Source organism: Electrophorus electricus, chromosome 2 (assembly GCF_013358815.1).
Source record: "Electrophorus electricus isolate fEleEle1 chromosome 2, fEleEle1.pri, whole genome shotgun sequence".
Classification (NCBI taxonomy): Eukaryota; Metazoa; Chordata; class Actinopteri; order Gymnotiformes; family Gymnotidae; genus Electrophorus; species Electrophorus electricus.
Genome location: NC_049536.1, coordinates 8,833,370 through 8,846,047, shown reverse-complemented (window position 1 = coordinate 8,846,047; position 12,678 = coordinate 8,833,370). Strand labels below are relative to the sequence as shown.

Genomic DNA, 12,678 nt, shown 5'->3' with positions numbered 1-12,678 from the left:
CTTAAAAAAAACAAGACAAGACCACAGAGCATTATCAGAGAGCATGAAATGGCAACTGTAGTATTGGTAAGGTCTCAACGACGTGTCCAGTTTCACTTCAGAATACCAGATGTTCTGTACTCTGATATTGACAGCTGACTGAGACGTTTGCGACCAGCTACTACTGTTCTCATCATAACAAACATGTACGACTGGATGGCAGCTGTATTATCCAATAGGACCCCCTTTATCGCCCCCCTTAAGGGGTCCGTCATAAACTCTCCTCCAATCACACAGCACTCGAGACAAACGGCGCTGTGAGTCCTACCCCGCGCGTATCAGTTTGACGATGCGGAGCTGATTCAGGTGTGTCTCGTGAAGGTTACGCGGACAGATTGTCAGGTCTCACAGGTAAGGACACTTTATCAATCAACGATTAATGTCACCACGGGCATAGACAATGCTGTGAGCGCGTCAGGAAAGCTTCACGGTCTGTAAGGATGGATATGTTGCTGCTGATGTACCGCAATGCAGACCAGTAGGCTGTTTTCACAGATTAGCTGCTTTTCCTTCTGCATATTACTTGCATTTTTCTGTAGCTAACTTGAGGGTCACCCAGATGACAGTGTTCCATTTACACGTAGGCATCTCGACCAAGTCATTCATTTGCTATTGCAAGTATTCTCATGTCTGGGCTACAAGGAGTCTTGTGTATTTATTTATTTATTTATTTATTTACTGCACATTTCGCACCTGTGCACACTCGGGGCTCATGGTGCCACGCTTAGCCGTTTTAAGCAATCCGTAAACATTCTAGATTTGGAAACCTTGGGTTATATGTCGTCTCACAAATTTGTCATTTTTATCAATGTGAAGAAACTGGCCAGCGATTCAATCAGCCGACTTGGTATGATTTTAAACCATTCCAAAGCATAGTTATTATTTGCGGGAAACTAAATTTTAATGAACAAATCAAAAATATTTTGCATTTATTCAGGTCCACTGGGTAGCACTGATATGTAGGCTATGCTATCGAGACGGATGCCCATATCACCCTTCTGATATGTTGAAAGAAAGAGGCAGTCAAGATAGGGCGAGTCCGTGGTGCTTCCAGCATGCCGACATAGACGATGCACGGACATTAGACGGCATAAATAGTTGGTGTCACGAAGCGGTCTCGAAGCGGAATAATCCATCTCGATGTTGCAATGGCGATACTGAATGAGGCTGTGATTTTTGGCATCAGTGTTGACAGGAGCGGTGCTCGGAGCAAGTATGTGCAGTGCACTTGTTTGCTAAACGCATCTCGCACACTGAATGGCTCACTGATTGAGGGATTTCAGAGCATCCTGTACAAATATGTCGAAACGTGGATATATTCGCCTGGCTGTGTATGTAACACCAGAGAGGTTACTCTTGAAGTATAGTATATTTTATGTATGTCAGGATTTATTTATTTTTGTCTGTTGTGAAGAGACAGCCAAAAAGCATCCACAGAAACTAGATTTCTCATTGACCTCCATTAAATGCTTATCTCTGTCATTTTGAGATAGAAAAGGCCCTTCATAAGATGCCTCCCCCCATTTGCCCTGAGGATAGTATGGAAACTCTGAAGATGTAGAGGAGAGAAGACATTTCTGCTCTACGCTGGTATAGGGTTCTATGGCCTCTCTTTTTCTTGGGGGATGGGGGTGGATTATTATGCTGGATGATTGGTTTGTGCTCATTACATTACGGTTAGTGTAACCACGGTGATGAGCACCACACTAGTGTTGCAGATGTTCTTTTGTACATTGAGAGCCCTATGCCGTAAGCATTGCTATCTGTACATATTGATTCTATTTTTTAACCCACTATCAAGCCTGGGGGTCATATTGTGTAGTGGAATGGGAACATTAGCTGGGACCTGTTGCCGTTTGAAACAGCAGGTTTCTGTAATAGGCAAATTGCAACAAGTCCTATCAGTTGGACTCTAAGCATAATTTAATCTGCAACTAACTGCATCTCTTTGATTTCTGTTATAAAGATGATGTTTTCAGTACTGGTATTTCACATTCAAGCATTACATAATAACACACTTGCATTTCAGATGAAAAGGCTAAAGTTACAAATCTCATTCCTGAATTCCATGCTTCAAACCTGAACATTTCCAGCACTGGAATAGAGACTGCATTATTAGCCATGTTTCTTTATGTGTGATTGATATCCTCCCAGGAGCATCAAGATTATTGTTTGAAATAGATTTGACCACAAATATATAGTATTGGATTACCAAAGACATCTGCACTTCCCAGTAAGGCTGTTTAGGTAAGGATCATGTTGAAAGAATAAATAGAACATTTCTGTTTATAGTGTTGCTTGAAGAGTACAGGATGATGCCCACACATCTTAACTATAAATGTCTTGATTTTGAATAAACTTCTTTTATGAGGATGAAATCACAGCCAATTGTTGTTTGTCCTTTTCTACCATCAGTGGTTACAAAGTAAAATAAACAAAAATCATTAAAAACATACACAGCACTATAACAAGTTTTTACTGTGAAGTATCCAAAGCAAAATCAATTTTATTTGACAAGTATGTTACATATATGAGGAGTTTGTCTTTGTTAGTGCAACTATAACACAGAATAGCTTTTTAAAAAGTTATTTAGAAAATATGTTTCAAAGTGGAAAATGTATTGTGCTATTTTTTATAGCATCCATGTAACTGGGTAGAGGATCATCAAATAAATGTTAAAGATATCATGCTATACCTATATTTTCAATCTCAGTGTTTATAACCTTAGTGTTATGACTTACATTTACAGCCTCTGTGTTGATATATACCTTTATTTTACTCAGAATTTTGTATTTATAGTCCCATATGATTTGAGAATAACTGTTGCTGGGTGAAGAACTCGAGAAACAAGTGACAGTGCTCATTTGCCTGTCTGCTGGACAATGTCTGCCATAACAAAAGGAATGAGGTCTGAGTCACAGAGCCCCCCCCGCACAAAGAATAATTAGTATTCCTCCTTGAAACTTGTAATGCTTGTGAGCATGTTTTTTTCTATGTAAGCATCCTCCATAAATCTCTGGTGCTACCTGTAGATTAGTGATCCATACTCACTAATAGAATGCTCTGAAATTCATATCTCCATTGCTATATATAAAGGAAATAGGATTTATGCTATGCGATTTGAGCCCAAGGGAGTGCTTTTCTCTCTCTCTCCCTCTCTTTCTGTGTGTGTGTTTGTGTGTGTGTGTGTGTGTGTGCATTCATGTGTGCATGCATGTGAGAAAAAGTGTATTCTAGTTGGCCTTCAGAGCGCTCTCCATATGGAGGGATACCATATCGTAACCATATGCTCTTCCTATATCTCTCTCTAATACTTACTCTCATCATTTCTCAACCTCATATTCCTTCTTTTTTTCCCATCCATCCATCCATCCATCCATCCATCCATCCATCCATCCATCCATCCATCCACCCACCCACCCATCCATCCATCCATATTACTGATTGATCTCTACTTACCTACTTACTGTACTTACTGATACATAGTCTCATAAATATCTCATTAAACTCATCACCTAAAATGCTCATCTTCCTCTTTGAGAAAATGGAAAGCCATGGACTCTTAATGTTACTCCTGTTAGCGGTTGCCAGAGAACCATTTGCAAGGCTTGAGACTTAAGACTGTGAAGGCATTATACTTGTAAGAGTGTTCGTTTAATAGCCAGCTAAATGTATTTATGTTGGCAAAAGGACTTGAGAGAATTTTGGAAACTGTTGAGGTGATCCTTGTCTAGGTGATGCCCCTATTTGATAAACACATGTGAGCTATTCATCAGTGTTGTCTGGGTGTCAGCGTAATCTCCAATAATAAGATTATTGTACACTGATTAGGATAATGGATTGCAGCATAAAACTCTCAAGTCATTGTTTTATAGCTGCAAATAAACTATCTTACATTAGCACCTCTGCTCTTAAGACTCACACTTCTATTGCTAAGTTGCATTTTGACTGTTTTCATGACTGTAAATGGGTTAATGGAGCTTTGATATTGGAAGTGCCAGGAAGCTCATGCTTGATGGAAAGGATTTGTTATTTTTAGCTCAAATGATACAATGGAGGTCTTAAGGGAAATGAGGAACTGATTAAGAAGTTGATTACAAAGGTTTTGCCTCTCCCACTGTGAATTCCAATTTGTCGCTGATTTCCATGTCACAAGATTTACTGCAGATTTACTGCAGACTATTTAGGGCACAGTCTTTTGAACATTCACCTAAGAAAGGATGTGTTAAGTTAACTGAAATCATACATCCCATTCTCTTTGTGGTTAATTAGTTAATTTTTTTTAAGCCAACCCAGTTTAGTCATCTGGAAGTTAGAGGTACTTTATGCTGAACATAGATTAGGCCATAAATGCAAAATATTGTTAGGTAGATTTATTGATTTTAATTATGAAACGTGGATTTGTCATTAACACATTTATTATTGTACTCCAAAAGTGAACTGAAAAGTCACAGTCCATAACAAACAACCAGAGCATAATTCATAACTTATTAATATGTAATAAGAATATTCTAGTGTTAATTGTATTCTTGTATTAATTGTATACAAGTTTAAGTTGGTATACACTTGGAATTCTGCAAGGCAAAAAACAAGTGGGGGATAATGACATGAGCATGTAAAAATGAAGTCTCTACAAGCATATGGCACAAATGCCATATTTGTCATACAAGAACCTCAGAATGCATTTAGGGCATCCTACTTTCTGATCTTTGGCTTTAGATGAGTATAGTTGTGGCTCAATAATTTTGTCAGACTCTGGTGATAAGCGGAAGTGCGTCTAAGCCCAGAAATCCCCTTACTGGTGAAAGAGGGGGGAGTGTAACACTAACATAGCACTCATTCAGTTCCCATGCAATCACCCTTATTCAATTCTGCCTCATTTTCTGGTGTTGTTTTAACAATTTGGCATTGGTAAAAAAAAATTGGTCTGTGAATTGCATAATTCTCCATAACTCTCAGAGCTGTACATATAGAGGGCTATACTGTGAGAGGGGTAATTTTACCCTGCCTTTTTTCCAGGCATGGTGTTTGATTTTGACTGACTGCCCCTCCCCCACCCCAAGAGGAATACTCCATCACTCACTCCTGAGCCACCACCCCCGAGCCAGGATGCTGTGTTTTCATGCCATTTTTCATGATGGCCATGATGCCTTTGGTCTGGCTACTGCTGATTTACTATTCGCTTGGAGTTGCAGTGGTTCCTGCAGCGTTTATTTAATGGTTGATTTTCAGCTTGATCCTCAGCTGCCTGGTCTCTGTGTTCTTGGCTGTATCAGTAGCCCCAGAGAGAATTTCCCTTTGAAGAGTGCATTGATGTCAGGACATTAGCATTCGCGGTGGGCGAGTGCAGCAAACAGGTCTCTTTACTGTTCCACGTCACGCTGCTCTGTGTCCTCAGGAGAAGCTCAAAGGGAGCTCCTTCCATGGCTTCTCTGAACACTACCAAATACTAAAGCACAGAGGATGAAGGCCACCACAAGATAGCACACATACACATGCACACACAATTAAACCAGCTTAGATAAACAAGTTCTAGGGGGTCATAAGAAAACATCTGGAACATACTGCTGTGTCTTACTGTAACACACAGACACACTCAATATTCAATATTCAGACATGGGCAGAATAAAACATGCTCTTATGAAACATGCTTTTGTGGTTCTGTCAGACTGTCTTAAAACTAACATAGGGTTACGAGTTGAAAGAGCCCCTTTCCAAGCTTGGGAAAGCCATCTTAAATGTTTCAATGTATTTCTCCATGCTTATTCTTTAATCATGCTTATTTGCTTAGCTATGATAAAAGCACAAATATTATTAAAATTGTACTAGTACAAAAGCACTTCATCAATCTGGTTTACACACAGTAATAGAGGCTTTGGTCTTCCTCATAGTTTTCTAATCAAAGAACTAATTTCAAGAACCCAATGTAAAGTCTAGTGCAGCAGAATAATTTTTTTTCAAAGTATTAAAAGTTCAAATAGGTATGGAAAATAACAGGATTCTTTCACTCTGATATTTTTACTTTGAACTTGACTGATTCGTGTGGTCCTTACTATAAACTTCTTTTTTTGTAACAGGCCAATGTGTACATTAAAGACTGATAGCTCACTAAGGATAAAAATGATAATTGTGACTATTTAATTGAAATTAGCAGAAATTCACATTTCAGTATGTCACTACTTCAAGGAGATGTGCATGTCAGAAGAGACTGTATATCAAAGAGTATGAAAGTGTATGTACAGGATGCTCATTAGAGACTGGGTATTGTACCTGCAATGAACACGAGGCATTTGTGTGATTCATTATTGCTCCATTTTGCAAAGCAACATTTTGACCTGGGATGCTTTACTTTGATGCAGTATCTTTGCAAATACATTAACCACTGTCCTGCCTTTCACAGTTAGCCATATGTTGAGAGCAAAATGTATAAATATGCTCCATCTCAAACTGAATCTACATGTATCCTTGGTTATGTTCCTTCTTACGTAAATGCTAAAAATGCTTTAGCATCAAAAGCAGCAAACAGTTCCTGTTCTGATTGTTGCAGTGCAGAAACGCAGTGCACCAGACAGCTCTATACTTTCAGAGTGAGGAGACTAGGAGAGGGGGCAATCTAGCATGGTAGATTATTTATGTACGGTGTGCGATGACTACATGAGAAGAGGAAGGGAGTAGGAGGTGAGGCAGACAGCAAGTCAAGTGAGCACAGGAACTCTTATCTCTCCCAGACAGCTTCAGTTATTCAGCGCAGAAAAAACACACACCAGGGATCACTGTTTTAGAGCATGACACACTGGAACCAAAATGGTGTCTATAAAATGATCCCACATTCAGACAGAGTGTGTTTAGACAAGCTTCTGGTGTTTGGTTGTCAGTGGACATATAAATATATATAAAACAAGCAAATATATTTATTATTCTGTTGATTACGAATATTCGATTAATAGGCATTTCGAGGAAGTCTAGTTACTGGTGTTTGTCCCATCCATCCCGGTACGCACGTTACGGTTACTTCTGTGCGAAGATTAATGGCTAAATGCGGTATCACATTTCACAACAGCCAGTTCTACCCGAAATCTTAAACTACACCATTTGCAAGTTAACAACATGCTATGCTAAACTCATTGACGCCTGACTAAGTCAGCAGTTCTATGGCGAATGCAAACAACACACAGGATGTAGAAGACACTCACTTCGTTCAAATCATCATTGCTGAAAAAAAATTAACAACAGTGACTGGTGGACAAAATGTGTCGGCGTTGTGGAGCATGTGTGACGAAACGCGAACATGATAAATAACGCTTATTTAACAGCATCACCCAGATGTGCCTATCATTTAAATTACAATGGGATGTATTTAGCCAGACACGGAATTGAACCTCGGGCCCCCTACTGAAAGACAGTACACACTACAGTATACCAATCAATCACTGGAGTGGGGCCAAAACAGACAAACAAACAAGAAAACACACACACAAACAAACAAAAAACAGGAGACCGGCTACATATCCCTGTTGATTTACAGCAGACAGGGCCAAAAGCATTACCAAAACAATTGGCAATTACATTTCATCAGGTTGGACTTAAGCTTTAAATGTTGAAACATAGCCTAAGTGGAACAAACTACCTTTTTTTAATCAGCTCTACATAAAAATATGACTTATGCAAGAGTGCATGTTCACTTTTTACATTTTACTGCTTAATACATTGTAGGCTACCAAATGGGGACTGTATGACACTATAAAGAACAAATGAACTTGCACTACTGTCTGTTCAGAATAAATGAAAAGGATCCTAGCCTCATACATTGGGGCTATTTTGTTGTTTTTTTCCTGTTGCATTATTACCAGTGTTTAAAGGAGCATCAATAACTTAATAGATAAGAACTTTAATGCAATGATCTTTGAGACAAGGACTCGAATGGTCAGAGAAGCAGTAAGTTCACCAGATATTGTAGCCTTATGAGGAGATCTGTATTATTTATAAGTATAGATGACATTCAAGATGGTGATCTAAGCTTGTGGTGCTTGCTACTGCGTAGATACTAGGCCTGTACTCTGAATCATTTTCATGGGTTTTGCTTAGCTATATAAATTCAACACCAACTTCACTGGGAACATCTACTGTTCCTACATCTACATACAGTAAATATACTTTAAGATTAAAGATGTATATACAGATTAGAGTCCATCAGACACTCTTTACCATATGCATGGCAGACTATTGCCAACAGTAGCACTGACAAGGTAATTTACATTTATGTGCTTTGACATGCTCTCATCCAGAGTGACTTACATATTTCTCAGTATGAGTGCTCCCTGGGAAATGAACCGATGACCTTGGCAGTACTAGACGCTGCTTCACCTGCTCTTCCAGGTGAGCTACAGGAGACAAACAGCATGACTGGAATAGATGAACTGGTGCAAGTTTAGCAGGAGCAATAGTGTTGCTGTTTTTGCTTTTTAACAATGTTTTGTTTTTTTTACAGGGCAACTTAGGTCTGAGGCATCATAATGCTTATGTTTGAAGGGAAGATTTATGGAGTATCAGTTTTGGAAAGGCTATTAATCAGACTTCTTTGGAGTATGCAGTTTTCAATAGGCTTTTCATCAGACTACAAGGAATGTATTGTTCAGGCTTTTCTAGACATATCGACTACACATGCTCTGTGAAAAAAAAAGAAAAATACAACTTTTCATTGCCTATAAATTCTTTCCTCATGTTTCAGTTTTTCCTCTTGTTGTGCCTCTTTTGTGGTTTCCTTTGCACCACCGAGAATGCAGTGTAATTTCATAACAGATATTGATTAAATAAAATGTGGGGGGCTGGGGACAGGAGCATATTAGACATAAGCAAACAACCCTGCATGGCTTCATGCTTTGGTATAACTGAGAGATGTCCTGGAGAATACACTAACTGTCAGAGTGGTTTAGCCACTGAAACTTACATGCTGAATCTGATCTGATGTCACATCTTTGGAAAAAAGGCGACCCTTTCTCTGGTCAGGCAGAGAATTTTGCAGCGGTGGCCAGGTGGCGAGCAGCATTACTGTGGGTGTTGGGTTAGGGCAAATGATGTGTGGTAATGGTAACAGCATTCTCTGATTGAATTATTCCTGGCACTCCAGTGTGCCTTTTCTGCACATTTGCTCTGTGCTTTGGTGTGAGTCCCCACAGCTGTCTCTCTGAAGGCCTTTCATCCCATCAGTACTTTACGTTGTCCTCCACCATCAAGTTGAACCATGGTGCTGCTGCTCTGCTTACCTCCTCTGATGTCTTCAATATGGCAGCAGACGGTAGAGTGTGTGGGCTATCACGGTCGCCTGGGAAGATAAAGCGAAATAACGGAATTCTGTTGGGAGGGGCTCGCTGTGGAATTGGAGACCAACACACACCAATTTCTTTGCCACACAAGTAAACAAGTTGGGAGTGACCGTTATACTCCTGCATTTGACAATTATGTTTAAAGCATGGAAGTCAGTGCTCTGATTCACATTACTTATTAGCTGAATTGCACTAAAAAGCCACAAAGCTGAGAAGCTGGCGAGATTGTATTTTTGTCCTGGCTTTCATCCAGGCATACAGTTGGTGGCCACAAAGCCAGCTCTGTACTGTCTGAGAGTGGCCAGTGCCAGTCACCCTGAAGCCTGACAAATATGAAACACCCTACTATTTTGAATTAAGGCACTATATTTCTGCTGTCTGCCTGAGAGTGCTTGCCCCACTCTATTGAGGAGAGAGGAGATGTCTGCAGTTGATGAGCACTCTGCAAAGTGTCTTTCATGAGGGACAAAGCACCAGAGACAATCAGTGAATGATAGAGTTTGTGGGCGATAAGTGGCATACTCTAGCTGCCCAGAAACAATATACACTGCAAAACACCTTTTGAAAGCTCATTGATGTCTCATTGATGTAAAATCTTCTTGCAGGTTATCAGAAAAATGGCTCATATTCTTGCCCACTACCTTTTAAGATTATTATAATGCTGTTTCAATGGCAGAAATAAAGGAATTTAAGTCACTGTAATTTGTAAATGCTGCCACACAATGTGCAGATGAGGATTTTTATATTTATTTTTTTGGTCATGCAACCCTGTTACAATTTTTTGGTTGATTGGCAACTTCTAAGCCATGCGTTGGGTGGGGAAAGTATTATTATAACATGGAGCAGCAAAACCCACAGCAGATGTGAGTTCAGTGTTCTCAGCTGAGGTGTTATGTATTTAAACCCATGTTGGTGTGTGCATCATTGTTGGTCATTGTTCATGTCATCGTTAACGTTCACCTAATTTTGTGCTAGTTAAATGTGTATTTGTGTTCACTGTTTATGTTATGTGTGAGTACCATCGTCATATGCGTTATATGTTAATAAACGTCTGTCAAAGTCGAAGGAGTCTTTGCATCCTACTCTGTGCCCTGCAGCACTCGGTCCGTTACACAATGATGAGCAACTTTCAAAGTTGATATAAAATACTGAGGAAACTTAACTCAAAATTAATGCATTAAATCCAAAACATTAGATTAAAGTATTCTGAATTATTCGAAGCCTCCTGTGTGCAGAGTAAAATGTCTCTGAGTCATACTACTCATATCGAATGATAAGGTTGTGTTCACATAGCTTGAAAACTGACCCATGTAGTGCACTTCTTAGCTTGCATTCTTCTTAGCTTGTAAGACTCAATGATGAACCATAGTAAGCTGTTTACCCAAACCTTTTTTCCAAATACTAGTAATCTTGCAAACTTTAAATCATGTCTTGGATGAAACTAATTGTGCTGTGGCTTTGTTTATCAAATTTATTTCAGCAATGAACAACCCCCCCCCCCCCCCCCAAAAAAAACAACAACAACAACAGCCCTGTATTTCTGCACATGCCTACAGCTCCTTGGTCTTGGTTTAATTGTTGCAACGAAACTATAATAGATGGTTTGAAGATGTCAAACCACAATTTTTGTTTAGGTTTTCTGGTGTGTTAAAGAGCTCTGCAAACTTTGTCATTCATCCATCAGCCTGATTTCAAACGTGACCAGCATCTGGAGTCTGTATTAAAGATAATTACCATTCAGACTTAGCAGAGCAGGCAAAATGCAGCACCAATGGCTGAAAGAGCAGCAGACATGTTGATGTAAATGAGACAGGGATGTGGTGGTTTATGGAACAAGGTACACAATGCCAAGGCATATGTGCTTGTTTGGTTATTAAGATTGACACTTTTGGTACTTGTGTGCCAAAACAACAAAATTTCATTTTAAAGGAGTAATCTGTCCAATTTTACCAACATAAAGTATCAAACAGTACTTACAAAAGTGATTATTTATTATTTGTATATAGTTTTTAAAATAGTGCAACTCACATGACAATCAAATTGCTTTGTAGTCCCTGAATGAACCAGTTTTTGCTCCATAGTGGAACCCTGCCAAATAGAGGCAGCCATATTTAAAATAGATGCAGTACAGAATGTCTGAAGTATCCAGGCCACTAGGTGTCAGTATAATGGTTGTTTCATAATGAGAACAAGAATCACTGGAATAAATTAGTGATCCCTTCATGAAAAGTAGTACAATATAGCAATATGTTTAGGTAGGCGATCTTGTCTCTATATCTCCCCTCCCTCCACCATCTTTAACTTTTTAGTTCACTCATGTTTATTCTTTCCATCTCTGACTAGATCTGTCTGGTGAGCCTGCTAGTGTTAGCTGTTGGTTACCCTAATTTTACAGTCAATAATATAGCCTAGACTCAGTGCACCCCCAAACAAGCACTGGGACATTTGCTCTCCCTTCAGCTTATAACAGGGTCATTTCTAATACAAAGCTTCAATTCAAGATCCTTCTGATGAATCATGTGACTGCAGAGGCTTGGCCCAGAAGCAGTGACTAGATACCAGGGGAATGTACTGACACACAAGCTGCCATTAGACTTAACTCAAACCAGTCGGCTTTCGCTATAGTCTAGTCCATAATGAAGGCCCACTGGATTCAGGCTGGATCAAAACAGGACTATTTATGAGATGAATCTAACTGTGAGCAGGAAATTGCAGAGAGCACATCTGCTGTAATGGTGTGCTTGTAATGCGGTAATCAATAGGCAATGGCTGCGATCAGTGCACCACAGTAAAAACGTCTCCATCATACTTCCACTTTCTCAGAAAAGACTGGTCCAGGCAGATGTTTCCGCACTGCATAAATGATGCATGCTGGGGTGGTCATGATGAATTAGAGAAAACAGTCTATGGCGGATGATTCTGCTCCTGCCCTGGCCAGCAGTCATTTGGTGTGATTGTTGTTATGTCTTTTGTATGTGTGTGGCAGGGGGCCATGTTTCTGGCCATGGTGAACCTTGTTTTTGGGTCATGGTGAGCTCTTGTCTTCCTCTCTCTGCTGAGTTCTACGGGTGTGCTGTCCTCTCCTCACTGTCAAGTTGGAAGCTTACTAAGCACTTATATCTCCTTTCTTTCCCTACCAGCTTATTCATTTTGTTCCTTGCTTTCTCATTCTGATTTTGTCTCATTCCTTCGACCTCACTTGGTCACACCTTTGTGTCCTTCCCCTCTGATTGGCTGGACTCTGTGAGTGAGCTTGCTTGTTCATCCCAGTCTGTAGATGTGTGATGTCTCCAACTCTTGGGGGGTTCTGCTGCCT

The 12,678-nt window shown here is 39.8% G+C and overlaps 1 protein-coding gene across 4 annotated transcripts in view; it reads left to right on the top strand.

Annotated features, from left to right (window-relative positions):
* Positions 1 to 302: 302 nt before the first annotated feature.
* Positions 303 to 12,678, top strand: part of cntn1a (contactin 1a) — a 54,470-nt gene continuing 42,094 nt past the window's right edge. For all 4 annotated transcript variants that reach the window (XM_035523533.1, XM_035523531.1, XM_035523532.1 and 1 more), the window contains exon 1: positions 303 to 390. The gene's annotated coding sequence lies outside the window, so the exon portion shown is untranslated. The remainder of the gene's footprint in view (positions 391 to 12,678) is intronic.